The following is an 18540-nucleotide window of genomic DNA, read 5'->3' as shown; positions in this document are numbered from 1 at the left end:
AAGGAGTTAATCAGTGTAATTTTTCCATAAATAGACAGGTATTTACCTCTCCATGGTTGCAGGATCTTGACTATTTTTACTATTTTTCTATTGAAATTCATTGTGGAGAGCTCATTTATATATTTTGTGATATGAATACCAAGTATGTCTACTTCACCGTCAGCCCATTTCATAGGTAAACTGCAGGGTAAAGCAAAAGTTGTGTTTTTTAAAGATCCAAAACGTAATACGGTACACTTATCATTATTAGGTTTTAGACCAGAGAGGGCAGAAAAGTTATCTAGATCTTCAATGAGACATTTCAGGGATCTAGCTTGCGGATTTAATATAAAACTTGAGTCATCGGCATACATGGACACCTTTATTTTTAAGCCTTGAATTTCTAATCCTCTAATGTTGTTATTTGATCTGATTTTAATAGCTAGCATTTCGATGGCAATAACGAATAGATATGGTGACAGCGGACACCCTTGTTTAACGCCTCTTGACAGTTCAAAACTCTCTGAGAAGTAGCCACTATTTACTATTTTACACCTGGGGTTGCTATACATTATTTTTACCCATTGAATAAGAGACTCACCGAGATTTTAAAAAATCCAGGTATTTATATATAAAATCCAGTCTTACTTTATCAAAGACCTTTTCAAAATCCGCTATGAATACCTTCTTAGATGTTTCATGTTGTTCTATTATTTCTAGTAGTTGCCGTATATTATCTCCAATGTATCGTCCATGTAAAAAACCTGTGATCAGGATGAACAATACCTGGTAAAACCTTTTTAATTCTGAGTGCTATTCATTTCGCTAGTATTTTTGAATCACAACATTGAAGTGTAAGAGGCCTCCAGTTTTTTTGGATAGACTGGATCTTTATATTTGCCATCTGGGTCTTGTTTTAATAATAGTGAAATCAGACCTTCCTGCTGAGTACATGACAGTACCATTTCTATAGGAGTAGTTAAAACAAGCTAATAATGGAGCTTTGAGTACATCAAACTACCGGTATGCCATCAAGCCCTGGTGCCATCTAGCCCTGGTGCCATCTAGCCCTGGTGCCATCAAGCCCTGGTGCCATCTAGCCCTGGTGCCATCTAGCCCTGGTGCCATCAAGCCCTGGTGCCATCTAGCCCTGGTGCCATCTAGCCCTGGTGCCATCTAGCCCTGGTGCCATCTAGCCCTGGTGCCATCAAGCCCTGGTGCCATCTAGCCCTGGTGCCATCTAGCCCTGGTGCCATCAAGCCCTGGTGCCATCAAGCCCTGGGGGTTTCCCAGACTGAAAGGATTGAATAGCCTCAACAAGTTATTCCTCTGTAATTTGGCCTTAACACTGATCTTATTGTGCATTGGTTAATTTTCAATTATTAGTTATTATTTGGAAATAATTCCTTACAGTAATCGTCATTCAGAGGGTGAGGATGAGACGGAAAAGAAAATATCTGCTTAAAATATTTAGCTTTTAAAATATAATTAGGAGAATCATGGATGACTCCGTCTTTAGTAACGAGTTTCTGCAGATCCTTTTTGGTAGGGTTCCTGTGTAGGGAGATTTAGGAAGAATTTGGTGCATTTTTCTCCATATTCCATCCAGTTTGCTTTATTTTTGTAATATATTATATTAGATCGTTCTTGAATAAGTTCCTCCAGTTATTTTTGTTTTTCCTCTAGCTTGTTTCATCTTGTTTTTTATACCATGTCTTGTTTTAAGGTGATTTGACTGGTTTCATGTCAATGCTAATTATAGCAAAACATTTGCTAGCTAGCTAACCAACAACTGTAACGATGTATTTGAGAGACAAGTGCTCATTGTGCTCATTGTTGCTAAACAACCAACCCGTCTAGAACTTAGAAATGCCTCATGAGCTTAGTTCAACTGTCATACCCCATCAGAACCAATCATATTAGCTTGGTTTACTCCATTGTTTGTAAACAAAGTAAATGTAAACCAAACACTGTATAGCCTCAAAACATGGTTAAAACTACTATTTTGATATCATGGATGATGAGTCCTTGCATCCATAGCTCTGTCTATGAATTTGAGAGTGGTTACATTTCTCCAGCCCCATCCCTCAGCTTTTCACCAAACAGGGGTGGGAGGAAACGCTTTGTTATTATTTCTACTGCTGATTGCCACTTTAAGGAAACAAAATACATAATTAAATACTAAATACCCTGAAGATTTTTTCAGCAATTCACTTATGCTTGGCTCTTTAACACCATTACTCTTTAAATCTGGTAATCTCTCCCTTTCTCTCCCATATTGCTGGCACTGAAATAATACATATTCCACAGTCTCCATCTCCTACTGACAGTGAAAACACCTCCCAGTCAGATGTTCTAATGTACTGTTGAGCCTTGTGATTACACTTCCTCCCTTCTCTCTGGACCTGAGGACCTCCCTGCCCCCACCTTTTATTACACTTCCTCCCTTCTCTCTGGACCTGAGGACCTCCCTGCCCCCACCTTTTATTACACTTCCTCCCTTCTCTCTGGACCTGAGGACCTCCCTGCCTCCACCTTTTATTACACTTCCTCCCTTCTCTCTGGACCTGAGGACCTCCCTGCCCCCACCTTTTATTACACTTCCTCCCTTCTCTCTGGACCTGAGGACCTCCCTGCCCCCACCTTTTATTACACTTCCTCCCTTCTCTCTGGACCTGAGGACCTCCCTGCCTCCACCTTTTATTACACTTCCTCCCTTCTCTCTGGACCTGAGGACCTCCCTGCCCCCACCTTTTATTACACTTCCTCCCTTCTCTCTGGACCTGAGGACCTCCCTGCCCCCACCTTTTATTACACTTCCTCCCTTCTCTCTGGACCTGACGACCTCCCTGCCCCCACCTTTTATTACACTTCCTCCCTTCTCTCTGGACCTGAGGACCTCCCTGCCCCCACCTTTTATTACACTTCCTCCCTTCTCTCTGGACCTGAGGACCTCCCTGCCCCCACCTTTTATTACACTTCCTCCCTTCTCTCTGGACCTGAGGACCTCCATGCCCCCACCTGCCCCCACCTGCCTCCACCTTTTATTACACTTCCTCCCTTCTCTCTGGACCTGAGGACCTCCCTGCCTCCACCTTTTATTACACTTCCTCCCTTCTCTCTGGACCTGAGGACCTCCCTGCCTCCACCTTTTATTACACTTCCTCCCTTCTCTCTGGACCTGAGGACCTCCCTGCCCCCACCTTTTATTACACTTCCTCCCTTCTCTCTGGACCTGAGGACCTCCCTGCCCCCACCTTTTATTACACTTCCTCCCTTCTCTCTGGACCTGAGGACCTCCCTGCCCCCACCTTTAATTACACTTCCTCCCTTCTCTCTGGACCTGAGGACCTCCCTGCCCCCACCTTTTATTACACTTCCTCCCTTCTCTCTGGACCTGAGGACCTCCCTGCCCCCACCTTTTATTACACTTCCTCCCTTCTCTCTGGACCTGAGGACCTCCCTGCCTCCACCTTTTATTACACTTCCTCCCTTCTCTCTGGACCTGAGGACCTCCCTGCCCCCACCTTTAATTACACTTCCTCCCTTCTCTCTGGACCTGAGGACCTCCCTGCCTCCACCTTTTCCTGGATCTTATACAGGTCTTCCCTTTCCCCCACAACTCTTGCCATTTGTTTTTGACCACTATTCTTATTAACCCCTTGGTTTTTGCTTTACTGATTTGACTATTCCATTTCAACACTAGGATATTTGAGCACCTGCTTGGCAAGAACACCCACCTCCTCATTCCCCTATACTCCCACATGAGCTGGTACCCAGAAGAACCTCACAAATACCCCCATCTGTCTCACCCTAAACAGGCACTGCAAAATCTCAGACAATACATCTTGTCTGCTCCGTGACACAAATGAATTTAAGATCATCAGTGCAGCACATAAGTCAGAGCAGATGACTACCGTGTCTGGCCTCACCTGCTCCACCCACTCTGCAGCCTATAGTATGGCCAACAACTCCATTGTGTATAAGGATAAATGATCAATTGCTCTTTTCATCACTGCCACCTTAAACTCAGGAACACTAAAAGCTGCACCTGTCCTCCCTGTTTTAGGGTCCTTAGATCCATCAGTAAATATATTCAAGACAGCATAGTACTGAGTTCTTAAATGTTCACTCACAATATCTACTGGATCCACTCCTACCTCACCTGCTCTTACCCTCTCATGCAACCCTAGGTCTATCATTGGCTGAGGGCGCAACCACGATGGGACGCTTTCTTCTTCTTTGTAGTATTGGAGCCAAATAGCGCAATGTCGCCACCTAAGTCGCCACCTAACGCACTAGAGGCAACAGTGCCGCTTTTTATTTTTACTGGACTTCCTGGGGGGTTCCACTAGATTCCATAATCAAAAAATTGGCTATATTGTAAATATTAATTTAAGGTTAGGGATAGGCATAAGGTTAGCAGTGTGGTCAGGGTTGCATTTAGAAATAGGCAGGGTTTTGCCATAATTATGACTTTGTGGCTATGGAAGCTAGTGATGACTCCAGCCAGAACGAATCTCTGGTAAACCCAAAGGTGGTTTAAGAGAAAGCAATTGCAAAACACAGGCAAACGATCAAGCAAATGAGGGTTCTGGCAGGTCTGTTATGGTGTGGGGTGCAATTTCCTGGCAAGGTTTAGGTCCACTCAACCCCTTAGAGGGAAAGGTAAACGGCAATAACACAGCCATTCTGAGTGACCACCTTCAACCCATGGTGAATCATTTCTATCCTGATGGGAGTGGTCTCTTCCAGGATGACAACGCGCTAGCCACAGTGCACAGGGGTTTGATGAGCATGAAAACTATGTAAACCATATGCCATGGCCGTCTGTCACCAGTTCTCAACCCCAATTGAACACTTATGGGAGATTCTGGAGCGGTGCCTGAGACAGCGTTTTCCACCACCATCAACAAAACACCAAATTATGGCATTTCTTGTGGAAGAATGATGTTGCATCCCTCCAATAGAGTTCCAGACACTTGTAGAATCAATGCCAAGGTGCATTTAAGCTGTGCTGGCGGCTCTTCGTGGCCCAACGCCTATTAAAACACTATGTTGGTGTTTCTTTTATTTTGGCAGTTACCTGTAATTCCTCCATAATCTCTGATGTTGTCTCCCTGCCTTTCTTTCTCGTGCGATTTGGGGACGGCAGGTGTGGTGATACTGATGGTTTGTCGGCACTGGTGGTTCGTTTACATAGCAGGTTAGGATAACTAATGTGGCAGGCTAGGAGAACTAACGTGGCAGGCTAGGAGAACTAACGTGGCAGGTTAGGATAACTAACGTGGCAGGTTAGGAGAACTAACGTGGCAGGTTAGGAGAACTAACGTGGCAGGCTAGGAGAACTAACGTGGCAGGTTAGGAGAACTAACGTGGCAGGCTAGGAGAACTAACGTGGCAGGCTAGGAGAACTAACGTGGCAGGCTAGGAGAACTAACGTGGCAGGTTAGGAGAACTAACGTGGCAGGCTAGGAGAACTAACGTGGCAGGTTAGGAGAACTAACATGGCAGGCTAGGAGAACTAACGTGGCAGGCTAGGAGAACTAACGTGGCAGGTTAGGATAACTAACGTGGCAGGCTAGGAGAATGAGGTTAAGGTTAGGAAAAGGGTAAGGCATAGCTAAAATACTGCAGTTGTCAACAACTTATCCCCGGTGCGACAACTAGATGGAGCTGTAATGGTAGCCATAATAATAATAATAATAATAATATGCCATTTAGCAGACGCTTTTATCCAAAGCGACTTACAGTCATGTGTGCATAACATTTTAACGTATGGGTGGTCCCGGGGATCGAACCCACTACCCTGGCGTTACAAGCGCCATGCTCTACCAATTGAGCTACAGAGGACAAACCATCCGTACCTATGCCTATGTCACACACTCCAATAAGTGTAATTGGCTCCAATGAGTGTAATTTGCTCAATATTAGGAGTTGCAAAATAAAGTTGATGTCATTCAAAAGATATTCTCATTTTTCTACATTAGGTATGTAATAAAAATTAGTTTATTCTGTTGTTGCCAGCGATATTCATAACATTGAAAAATGGGAAAAATATTTGTTTAACTTAAAAATATATATATAATAATCATGGAGTACCTCTGCAGCCCCCTAGGTTGAATACCCTTGAGCTAACCCATCAAATCACATTTAGTCAGTGCACAGAATACATGTTATCTAATATACTGTGTGTGTGTGTGTGTGTGTGTGTACATATATATATAAATAACATAGCCAGAAAACTATCTGGAAACAACAAAAACTAGTACTTTAATGTAAACATACAGAACATTTATTATTACATTTTTTTTTTTTTAAGCAACAAAAGTTGCAGGTTATAACCAAAAATATTAACGTGATTCAAGCATTGCAATAGAAAAAAAGTAGTCCCATATTTTGCATTCAAGCAGGTTGATTATAACTAGAAGTTATTTTCAACTGCCGTTTCATGCCAGCATGATAGCTGTACTGTTCGTTTATGGTTGACCTCGCTACTTAGCCGTTGGCATTAGCAACAAGTTCAAAGTACGTGAATGCATGCAACTCGTTGCACAGAGTTTACAAGTCGTATTTCCGAACACTCAGAGAGGTCGAGAACAAGGCATTACATCCAACAAAGCTGTGGCCTCCAGGGACACAATGCTTTATGGGTGATGCAGTCCCTCTTCACAAATCAGTCTGTTTCCTGTGACCTCACTTCTACTGTGTCTGGTGAAGTCTGTTCTGGTTAAGATCCAGGTCAATCATCCCATGGTGTGGAGTTTAAAGACAACCAGTATCTCCCTCTAGTATGGAAAGTAGGAAATCTGTTAATGAAATAAGTAGCAAAACTAAAGATTTGATCACAGTGACAAACATGTTCCTACAAAAAACTGGAATAATTAGTTATACTTGTCAATAACCTACAATCTATTTATTGTCTGTTGAATGTTAAGACAAATGTTAGAGACATTTACAGTATGTGCTTGATGTTATTCTCCCTAGTGATATGACTCCATACTCATGTCATGATGTCCACCCAAAGGGTGTTTGAAATATATTCTGTTTCAAAATGATGAGCTCACGTTATCTTGACTGAGAAGGCTCCTCAAGTGTTGCTGTCCTGGAACACGCCACTGCTCCTGTAGATGGCGTCCTTCTCCTCCACTAGATGGGGAATTACAGTAATTTATACAATGGGTGGTTTGGAATTCTCATTGTTAGAGCCTTTCCTGCCCATGATATATTTAAGCAAAAATGCCTGAGAACCCGTGCCAAGGGCCCGGGATACAGCCCTTGGAGGGAGATGTAACACAATAATTCACAGGTTCTCAGGCATTATTGCTTTTATAAAACAGTTGCCAACATATTTATAAAAACACGAATGACATTTTATAATTAAAAACATTATTTTAAGGAGTAAATTCGTTTTTGCATTCTGAAGTTGCTACCCAAGCGGGCTGGTCGTTAGTTCTTTTCTCATTCTATTCATTCGACGTTGCTATGCTAAACAAATCATTGGCATGTAGCGAGCTAGCAGAGATTCAATGATGATGACAGACAAGAACTTTAATAAATAATGATCTAATAAATATCAAATAGGCCTACATAGGCTGCACTGCGCTAGTTAATGAATTAATGGACTTCTGAGTTTTTACGGTTTCCATGGTGAATTACAAGTTTCCTGTTCATTCTTGGCCTAGCTAGCCTATAGGCACGGGAGAGGTCACCATTTGTAAAATTATACATTGTTGTACAGGTCGTAGTGGCAGACAGGTAGGTTTATACATCCCTCAACTACAACTACTACTAGCCTTAGCACCTGTAACTCATCAAGGATGATTTTAAAGTCACTTTTGATTTGTTTTATCCACTATTGTTTGAAGAATGGTGCCAACAAGAAGAGGAGGAGGAGGATATGAAAGAAATTAAACAAGAAGAGCAACTGGACCAGGAACCGGAGCCTAGTGTTAACGTTAGACATGCAGAAATCAGTAGAGCTGCTATAGATGACATAGAAAACGGGAGAAATTAAGAAGCTAGCTATAGACAAGACAAACCAACTGGACAGTGAAGTGCTTTCTGGAACGGCTGTCAGAATAGGGGATAAACATCGATCTGGCAACTGTTTCAAAACCGGAGATGGGGTAATATTCTCTGGTGCTTCTAAGCCACCGCGAGGACTGCAAAAGGAGACCGATATGGAATCAGCAGCGTCGCTGGACTAAACCGGCACTTAAATGAGCCTCCACTGAGCGGTCTTGATGCCTGGTGAGAGATACTGAGTTCCATAGCCGCGGGAAGTAGAGGTGCTGAAGCACCCCCCTGGAAATCAGAATTAAACCAAATATATTTTTTTAATTCGATTTTTTAAAAATATTTCCCCCCCCAAAAAAGTGGTGCACTGGGCCTTTTTTTGTTTGTTTGTACTTTTACCACTTTTTCTCCCCAATTTCGTAATATCCAATTGGTAGTTAGTCTTGTCCCATCGCTGCAACTCCCCTACAGACTCGGGAGAGGCGAAGGTCGAGAGCCAAGCGTCCTCCAAAACACGACCCTGCCAAGCCGCACTGCTTCTTGACACACTGCTCGCTTAACCCGGAATCCAGTCGCACCAATGTGTCGGAGGAAACACCATCCAACTGATGACGAAGTCAGCTTGCAGATGCCCAGCCCGCCACAAGGAGCCGCTAGAGCGCGATGGGACAAGGAAATCCTAGTCGGCCAAACCCTCCCCGAACCCGGACGACGCTGGGCCAATTGTGCGCCGCCTCATGGGTCTCCCGGTCACGGCCGGCTTTGACACAGCCTGGGATCGAACCCAGGGCTGTAGTGACGCCTCAAGCACTGCATAGTGCCTTAGACCGCTGCTCCACTCAGGAGGTCTTGCACTGGGCCTTTTAAATGTCCTGTATTAGCCGACCGATATAGCTGTCTGCAGCGCCAGCGCGGGCAAAAATATTTGTCCAGCCCCACCCCCGTCGACAAAACATCCTAACAGCTTGGTGCGACAACAAGGCAGTTGTTCCTGAGAAACTGCGCCTAGCTGTACTTGAGACCCTGGCGTTAGTGGCTGTGCTTGAGACTCCGGCGTTAGTGGCTGTGCTTGATACCCTGGTGTTAGTGGCTGTGCTTGATACCCTGGTGTTAGTGGCTGTGCTTGATACCCTGGTGTTAGTGGCTGTGCTTGATACCCTGGTGTTAGTGGCTGTGCTTGATACCCTGGTGTTAGTGGCTGTGCTTGATACCCTGGTGTTAGTGGCTGTGCTTGATACCCTGGCGTTAGTGGCTGTGCTTGATACCCTGGCGTTAGTGGCTGTGCTTGAGACCCTGGCGTTAGTGGCTGTGCTTGAGACCCTGGCGTTAGTGGCTGTGCTTGAGACCCTGGCGTTAGTGGCTGTGCTTGAGACCCTGGCGTTAGTGGCTGTGCTTGAGACCCTGGCGTTAGTGGCTGTGCTTGATACCCTGGCGTTAGTGGCTGTGCTTGAGACCCTGGCGTTAGTGGCTGTGCTTGATACCCCAGTGTTAGTGGCTGTGCTTGAGACCCCGGCGTTAGTGGCTGTGCTTGAGACCCCGGTGTTAGTGGCTGTGCTTGATACCCTGGCGTTAGTGGCTGTGCTTGAGACCCTGGCGTTAGTGGCTGTGCTTGAGACCCTGGTGTTAGTGGCTGTGCTTGAGACCCTGGTGTTAGTGGCTGTGCTTGAGACCCCGGTGTTAGTGGCTGTGCTTGATACCCTGGCGTTGGTGGCTGTTCTTGATACCCTGGCGTTAGTGGCTGTTCTTGATACCCTGGCGTTATTGGCTGTGCTTGAGACCCCGGTGTTAGTGGCTGTGCTTGAGACCCTGGCGTTAGTGGCTGTGCTTGAGACCCTGGTGTTAGTGGCTGTGCTTGAGACCCCGGTTTTAGTGGCTGTGCTTGATACCCTGGCGTTAGTGGCTGTGCTTGAGACCCTGGCGTTAGTGGCTGTGCTTGAGACCCTGGTGTTAGTGGCTGTGCTTGAGACCTCAGTGTTAGTGGCTGTGCTTGATACCCTGGTGTTAGTGGCTGTTCTTGATACCCTGGCGTTAGTGGCTGTACTTGATACCCTGGCGTTAGTGGCTGTGCTTGAGACTCCGGCGTTAGTGGCTGTGCTTGAGACTCCGGCGTTAGTGGCTGTGCTTGAGACCTCGGTGTTAGTGGCTGTGCTTGAGACCCTGGCGTTAGTGGCTGTGCTTGAGACCTCGGCGTTAGTGGCTGTGCTTGAGACCTCGGCGTTAGTGGCTGTGCTTGAGACCTCGGCGTTAGTGGCTGTGCTTGATACCCTGGCGTTAGTGGCTGTGCTTGATACCCTGGCGTTAGTGGCTGTGCTTGAGACCCCGGTGTCAGTGGCTGTACTTGAGACCCTGGCGTTAGTGGCTGTGCTTGAGACTCCGGCGTTAGTGGCTGTGCTTGAGACCTCGGTGTTAGTGGCTGGGCTTGAGACCCCGGTGTCGGTGGCTGTGCTTGATACCCCGGCATTAGTGGCTGTGCTTGATACACCGGCGTTCGACAGCTACTTCACTAATTGCACACTGAACGGAAATGTGCGATTCATTGTGTATCATAAATGAATAGCTGTCGATGCTGTGACCATCCCAAAATGTTTTGTCTTTGTGGTTTATATTCTGATCTGATATATTGAGAGGTTACTTCATTACTATGAGGTAACCTACATTACATTAGAGGTAGCCTATTATTTGGCATAGACCTGCGCCGTTTTCAGAATCATGGACAGCGTCCCTAGAAACCAATGTTCTGGAACTTTCAACCAGCGCTTTGGCAGTTTTGTTTTACATGGCATTGAATATGAATAGAACTAACGACCAGAGAACGCCTAAAATTGCACTTGACAACCAGTTAGTGAATGATGCATCACGTTTTTCAGAAAGATGTATGGTTTGGGAATGAATTTAGCTTTTTAATGCTGGTAACCCGTTGCTATGACCACGTCACAGCCATGATAAAAAGGTCATAACACACGGCCTCATGTCTTATTGCTTAAATAAGCAGGGATAAAAAGGGGGAAATAATACGTATTTAATCAATTATTTGACTAATCTGTGTCTAAAAAGAAGATTGACAACAACAAACCTTTAGGGCTTTGAGGTTTTCACTTGAGAAGAGTTTAAACAGTTCAGTCCAACATAGAGAAGGGACAATAACACCATGCAGATTTAGCGACACTGCTGCTGGAAAGACATTAGCATCACCTGTGAAAACCTGTGTATGACGTTATCAGAACAAGCAATTACAATTAGCCTACATTAATTACAAGTTGAAGTTACAAGAAAAAGATGACTGTATAAATGTAAAGGAATTTCATTACCATTATTAGCTACAATAACTAACAGTACACAGATGGGTCATGCACACACTGCATTACCTTCATACATTTGGATCCAGTGAAACTCATCCTGTTGCCTGTGTCCAAGGAACACTGGAATGCCAATGGCACAACCTTTTCAAGAATATCTTCTTTTTTACTTTCAAATCATGGATTAAAGCAGTGTACTTCCTTAGGTCAAATACTGATGAATATAGTCTTGATGAAACTTATTGATCCCCTCCCCAACAAAAAAATGAAAAGATAAAACAGCCTGTCCCAAAAAAGGCTGACAATTTATTTTTAAAGTCCAGTAATAATCAATAATAAAATAAAACAATAACTGCTCCCCTAAGGTCGATGTCCGTGCACCAGCGGAAATATCATTAGCATAGTAAAAAAAATCCCATAAAAATCTGTCTGTTTAAGGTAGAGATGTTTTTTTGGATACGTCTCAATCCACCGCATCTGCCCATGTCGCACTTCTGCATCTGCGGTGAAAGGTGACTGCGCTAGAGCGGTGTGTCAGACCATGAGACATCCCGAAAATCGGTCTACTCACAAAATCAACTATTATGAATTATGACCCCTCTATGGAAATATGAGAGACTCACGAACATGTAGGTTGTTTTGCTCTGCTATATGGAAAACAATTCCATATAGCTTGGTAGAACCCACCCCCGGTTTTTTTTTTAATGACTTTGTTATTTTGCCGAATTCATTGTTCAGGTTTCAAAATCAGGACCAGGCAAGTGAACGCGAGGCCAAGGGAATCAGCAAAGACTATTCAGACTAAGGAATAGTTAAAGGAACGGCATGACTAAGATAAACTGTGAGGTAGCATCCTAATATAAAGAAGGCAAAAACATACACGTCAAGGTTGTTGGAACGCTTTGGAAATAAACTTCAACAGTTCAACACAAGTGATACTCTTCATTATACTACAGGGTAACTATGTGTCACAAGCACCTACTTCCACAACAAAAACATTTTAGCTACATTCATTAGCGTAATACCACTGTACTCTTCCTAGTTCAGATAACCTAAATGGTCAATAACCATTCAAATATTGCCTTGCTGAATCGTTCAGTCATCATTCTGAATACAAAAGCAAAAGGTGGTAGACCAAAAACATGTTCAGACACCTGTTTTTGAATGGGCTGTCAAGACAATTGTATAACCCAAATATATCAACCATTAAAATGTCTGCACACTTTAGCTTACACAGCTACTGTTTCACAGGAGTTGGAACTGCTGAATATCTGTTCATCAAAAGACCCTCTGTTCCAACTCATTGTTCATGTCAATATTTGGCCTACAATTATATGAATCCTCAATGGCTTTCCTTCTTCCTTTGTCTACACTATCTGGAGAGCTTTCAACACTGACACTATTTTTGGTGCATCCAAAAAGGACAGCCATTCCCAAGTGTGATTCTTCTTGCACATGCCCATGGCTTCAACTGCAATACTTACTGAATTGGCTTTTGCCTTTTGCAATTGTTCTATGATTTCCAAATCCTTTCTGCATCGATAATTTATCTTTGACACTTGCTGCAGGTCGACCAGCAGCATCTTACAACATACCCTCAGAAAACTAGCCAGGAGTAACTCAACAATCTGAACGGTCAATTGAAAAAAGTCTGGGTCTGTCCACATGGTAAGCCTGTCAAACACAAGGTCCTTGGGTACCTCAATGTCATCAAACAAGCGTACATTTCCTTCAACAAGGTCTCTTGCATCTTCATGCCATTGCTTGAGCTTGGTAACAAGGGTTTGGTATCTTACTTCCATGTCCAACACATTTTCCTTCAAAGTCAAGGCTCTCCAGAGAGGATCAATGATTATCTTAGAAATCAGACCCAGAGCTCTGCATCCTGCTTTAAATGGCTGAACCTCCAAACCAGCAGCAACTGCTGCAAGCATACTACTCTCATCTTCATAGTCCCTGGTAAACGCAATTATATCATCATGGATGCTATACACCCCAGCAGCATTATGAAACAGACCGTCAATTCTGTTTCCACTGGATGGAGTTAAGGGCACTTCTTCAAATTCTCCTTTGCTGGCCAGAAAGGTTGTGAACGGAACAAGATAACCGTCCATTCCCCATCGCTGTTCTTGGACAGCATGATTCACAGTATTCCCCAATCGCACTGTTCCAGACTCCAACTCTGTTGGTCCAACGTCAGGAGAGCTGTGGACTCCTACTTCCTTTTCTCCTAAAATCATATTTTCCCAGAGAAGAAGAGTTGTTTTTGCCTGGTGAGCCAAGCCGTCAATCAAATGTAAACCACAAAGGAGCTGATTCACAAGGGACATCATTGTCTTCTCAGCGTGGCTAAAGCCATCATATTCCTCAACTATGAGTGGTAGGACATCTGATCTGTATCTAGCAAGGATTGGTTTGAAATTATTATCAGAACCAATCTGAACATTAAAACAGTTTTCTAATTTGGAAAAAATGCATCTCCTTCGCTGTACCTTTTTACATGTTAAGATTTTATGGATATATGTCCAGCAAACGTTTACTTGGTTGTTCTCAGAGTCCGAGGCTTGTTCTATGACCCCAGACTGACGATCAGACTCTTCCTTTATGAAGATGTCAGCAGATCTATTCTCATGGCCGAGTATTGCTGTCTCATCAGCAAACCGGGATGTCTCAGTAAAGACGCTCTCTGTCTTTATACTCTGAGGAACTTGTCTGGCTCTTTCCCATGTGTCTGCCTGCATCTTCCTTGCTATTAAAGTTTCTCTTATTTTCTTTTCCCTCTTGTAATCCAGTGGCCTTTCTTTTGTTACATTTGAAATCCCAGAACGTTTCCAATGAGGCGCCATTGAGAATCTTTCTTTTAGCAATTCACATTCTCCTTTTCTGCCTTTCAATCTCCACCTTCGACTTTTCATTTTCTTTTTGACTGATCTTACGTTGTGAATTATGTTTTCAAGGAGATCTATGTTTTTTGGGAAATCAAGATCAAAATTGTACTCGAGAACAGCATGTACAATCTGCCTGTAGGTTCCACACACTTCGGCCGCAAACTTTGCCACTTCAAGCATTACACCTCTAGTCAATAAACGGAAGTCAAGTTTTTCTTTTGCCTCACCTTTTGATTTCACATCAAGGTCTAAACTTATTTCCTTACAGAGGGGGTAGAGGTCCATTGTTTTATCTTCTGTTGCAGATGTCATCAAATATTGGTCCCTTGTAGGTCTGTGTCCTGCTTCCTCATCAGACAGTGATACATCTGTGTCAGTAGAGATGGTCTTCATCTTAACATGCTGAGTTGATATGATGTCCAGATTAGGTTCATCCTTGATACAGATGTTAGTAGGTCCATTCTTGAGGGCAAGTGTTGCTGTTTCAACAGCACTATGTGGTACATCTGTTTCATTAGACATGGTCTCTTTGACATGATGAGGAGTTACCTGGCTGGCATTAAGGTTAAAGTTCATCAGAGAGACAGTGTTGTCCTGTTGAGCCTTTTCATACTCAACCAACCCATTTTCCTCAAAGGACATTATAGGAACACACTCCTCCTCCTCCTTCTTTATAACCAATTGCTGTATTTCTACATCTTGTTTTAATCTCCGATTAAATGACACAATGTCATTTAAAAGCTTGGAGCCTACATGTGTTTTTGATACAGGAATTGCCCTTGGATCAGGAAGTTCGAAGACTTTTGTTATCAAGTCAGGTCTTTGCAGTCTGGCCTTTCCCATCAAGTACTTTACTTTCGCCATTGTCCGAATTGCGAATTCATAGCGTTGATCATTTTGCAAACCAAGATCAAAGTTGTAATCTAAAATATCACAGATGACATGTGCGTGAGATCTATTCATCTCTTCAGCAAAATGTGAAACCTCAGTCATTACCCCATTAGTCAGTAGATCTATGTCAAGTTTCTGTTTCGCTCCAGATCCAACATGGAAATCTACACCTATTTTCTTGCAGTAGGGGTATGGGTCCTCAACCTTTCCTCCAGTGGAGGGCTGCCCTAATTCAGTTATTTTTGAGTCATTTACTGAGCAGATGTCGTTGGCCATCGTCTGATATTTCACTTCCTTTATGTTATTTGCTATTTGTATCCTGTTAGAAACTAATTTTCCTTGACCTGATTTTTTACACCTGACATTTCTTTCAGATTTCCCAATTAGAGCAGCTGTTTTTTTCACTGTGGAGACCATTAGGGATTGGTTCATAACACCTCTGTGCACTGCTTCAGAATTACACTGTATTACATTGGTCTCAGTGTTGATGGTCTCCATCTTAACATCCTGAAGAGATATGAAGTCCAGATCAGTCTCTTCCTTTATGCAAATGTCAGCAGATTCATTCTCATGGCCAAGTATTGCAGTCTCATCAGCAAACCGTGTTGAATCAGTCTCAGTAAAGACGCTCTCCGTCTTAACACACTGAGAAACTTGTCTGGCTCTTTCAAATTGGTCTGTCTTCATCTTCCTTGCTGTGAAAGTCTCTCTTTCCTCCTTTTTCCTCATTAAATCCAGTCGTCTTCTTTTAGTTACTTCTTTAAGTCTTTGATCTTTTGACACAACTGATGCACTAGTGACCTCCATGTTACCTGAAATTACTGCATGTTTCCTTTTTTTGGGAGGCACAATTGTTAAAGTTTCCTGTAACAATTCATATTTTTCTTTACTTAACATGCCTTTTAAATTCGGCCTTGTTTTCTTTTCGACTAATCGTAAGTTGAGGATGATATTTTCAAGAAGATCTTTATCATTTTGCAAATCAATATCAAAATTGTACTCGAGGACATCAATGATAATCTGCCTGTAAGTGCCACGCACTATTTTGGCAAAATGGCCCACTTCAATCATTGCACCTTTGGTCAATAAACACAAGTCAAGTTTTTCTTCTGCCTCACCTTTTGATTTCACATCAAGATCTAAACCTATTTCCTTACAGAAAGGGTAGAGGTCCTTCGTTTTATCTTCTGTTGTAGATGTCATAACATATTGGTTCTTTCTAGGTCTGTGTCCTGCTTCCTCATCAGACAGTGATACATCTGTGTCAGTAGAGATGGTCTCCATCTTAACATGCTGAGTAGTTATGAGGTCCTCATTAGGTTCGTCCTTCATGCAGATGTCAGTAGGTCCATTCTTGAGGCCAAGTGTTGCTGTTTCAACAGCACTCTGTGGTACATCTGTTTCATTAGACATGGTCTTTTTGACATGATGAGGAGATGCCTGTCTGGCATCAAGGTCAAAGTTGATTAGAGAGACATTGTTGTCATCATGGGCCTTTTCATACTCAACCAACCCATCTTCCTCAAAGGATGATATAGGGACACATTCCTCCTCCTCCTCCTTTATAACCAACTGCTGTATTTCAAAATCTTTTTTCAATCTCTGGTTAGCTGACACAATGTCATTTGAGTGCTTTACACATGAGTGGTGTGTTTTTGATACGGTCATTGTCATAGGAAGTTCAAAGACCTGAGTTAACAATCCAGGTTTTTGTAGTTTGGACTTCGTCAATGTCATCAAGTACTTTACTTTTTGGTTAGTCCTAATTGCGAATTCACTACGTTGATCACTTTGAAGACAAAGATCAAAGTTGTATTCTAGAATATCACAGATGACATGCTGAGAGGTCCTAAAGTATTTGGCTAAATCTGAAATCTCAATCATTACACCATTAGTGAGTAGCTTTAAGTCAAGTTTCTGTTTTCCTCCAGATCCAACATCGAAATCAACACCTACTTTACTGCAGTGCTCCAAATTTATTCGTTTTGAGGCATTTACAAAAAACTGCCACTTCGTTTTTTTAGCCTGTTCAGTTGGTTTGATTTGACCTCCAGAAGAAGCACATTCTGCAACTGACAGTGGTGATTGAGACAGTGTAGCCCTAAATACTTTTCCAATTTGAGTATCACTTGGTGGAATTTCAAAACATGACTTGTCTTTGACAGAGGTGCTGGGGTTATCTTGCTCTGTACAGACAATAACATTTCTACCTTCAACGGTTGTATTCAGAATGACTCGCTTTACACCCACGGCCTGTGACAAGGAGTTGATACTCGGTATCAGTACATTATCTGTAATCTCCCTGTCCTGAGCACCAATAGTATTAAGACCTATTGATTCTGTTTTAATCTCCACATCTCTCGCTACGCTATCTTTTGACAAAATACCACATATCTGCTGTGATGTTGTTTCATGAGGATCTATATCATATTCATAACCTGCTTGTGTATCAAAAAGATCAGCCTTAATAACAGCTGGGGATATAGGCATATCCCTCTCATCTGCCTCAAGCTTTAGTTCCACATCCATCTCACTCCAAACTTGGCTAAATAACGTTAGTTGGGTGACAGGGTCATTTCTAAAGAAATGGAGTAGACTTGGTCATTCCTAATCCTCGTTCCAATCCCTATCAATACCATTCAAGTGAGTTTTAGTGGCAGCAGAGGTCGCAGATCTAAAAAGTAAATTCAATTCCAAATGAATGGGGGGTCCGATAGAGCAAAACCTATTTTGATCATGTTAAATAAAACGTTGTTGCAGTGTGGTATTCACATGTTTTTCTCGAAATAAGTCCTGGTTGGCATAAAAATACGTTATTTTTGCGCAAAACTATTGGAAAAGTATTTGTTACTGCAACGGTCGACACTTCACTGACACCACAATGACTAAAACAATGAAACCAAAACCATTAAGGTAGGCAGCTAGCGACTTGTACTTTGGTCCTAGCTAATATGCTAACGTTACCATTCCAAATTTGTAGATCGCACTTATACATTGAAGGTCTGTTGACTACATACAGCCTACATTATAGCCTATGAATTAGATAGCTATTTATGCTGCAAAAGCACTAACGTAACGTAACGGGCTCCCACAAGTTAGCTAGCTAGCCCAACCTTGACGTTGCAAGTCACCTCAGCCTCCGACTGTTTGGAATTGGACAACATTTTTTGCAAACTTCGTCTGTTTTCAAGGCGAGAAACTATCCAGACTAGCCATCAATCTTTAGCCAACAGAATAAAAAAATAACGTGCCTCATTATTTGTGACCAGATCAGGAAGCGTCCATCTTTGTTGTGACAGTCATTCTCGCTCCTGATTGGACACTTTCTTCTTCTTTGTAGTTTTGGAGTCAAATAGCGTAATGTCGCCATCTAACGCCCTACAAGAGTTCCAGACACTTGTAGAATCTATGCCAGGGCGCAGTGAAGCAAACTTTTCTTACCCAGTTACCCCCTCCCAGGCAAACCA

At 43.0% G+C, this 18540-nt stretch overlaps 1 long non-coding RNA gene across 1 annotated transcript; it reads right to left on the bottom strand.

Annotated features, from left to right (window-relative positions):
* Positions 1-6230: 6230 nt before the first annotated feature.
* On the bottom strand, positions 6231-18336 carry LOC311111865. Its single transcript, XR_014610800.1, has 4 exons — positions 11364-18336; positions 11072-11200; positions 7047-7128; positions 6231-6788 (listed from the first exon to the last, which is right to left on the bottom strand). It is a non-coding gene; the product is annotated as an uncharacterized lncRNA (long non-coding RNA).
* Positions 18337-18540: the final 204 nt, after the last annotated feature.

The sequence above is a fragment of the Coregonus lavaretus genome, assembly GCF_964263955.1.
Source record: "Coregonus lavaretus genome assembly, chromosome: 37".
Classification (NCBI taxonomy): domain Eukaryota; kingdom Metazoa; phylum Chordata; class Actinopteri; order Salmoniformes; family Salmonidae; genus Coregonus; species Coregonus lavaretus.
Note: the sequence above shows the minus strand (reverse complement) of the source record. Positions and strands in the feature narration are given on the sequence as shown.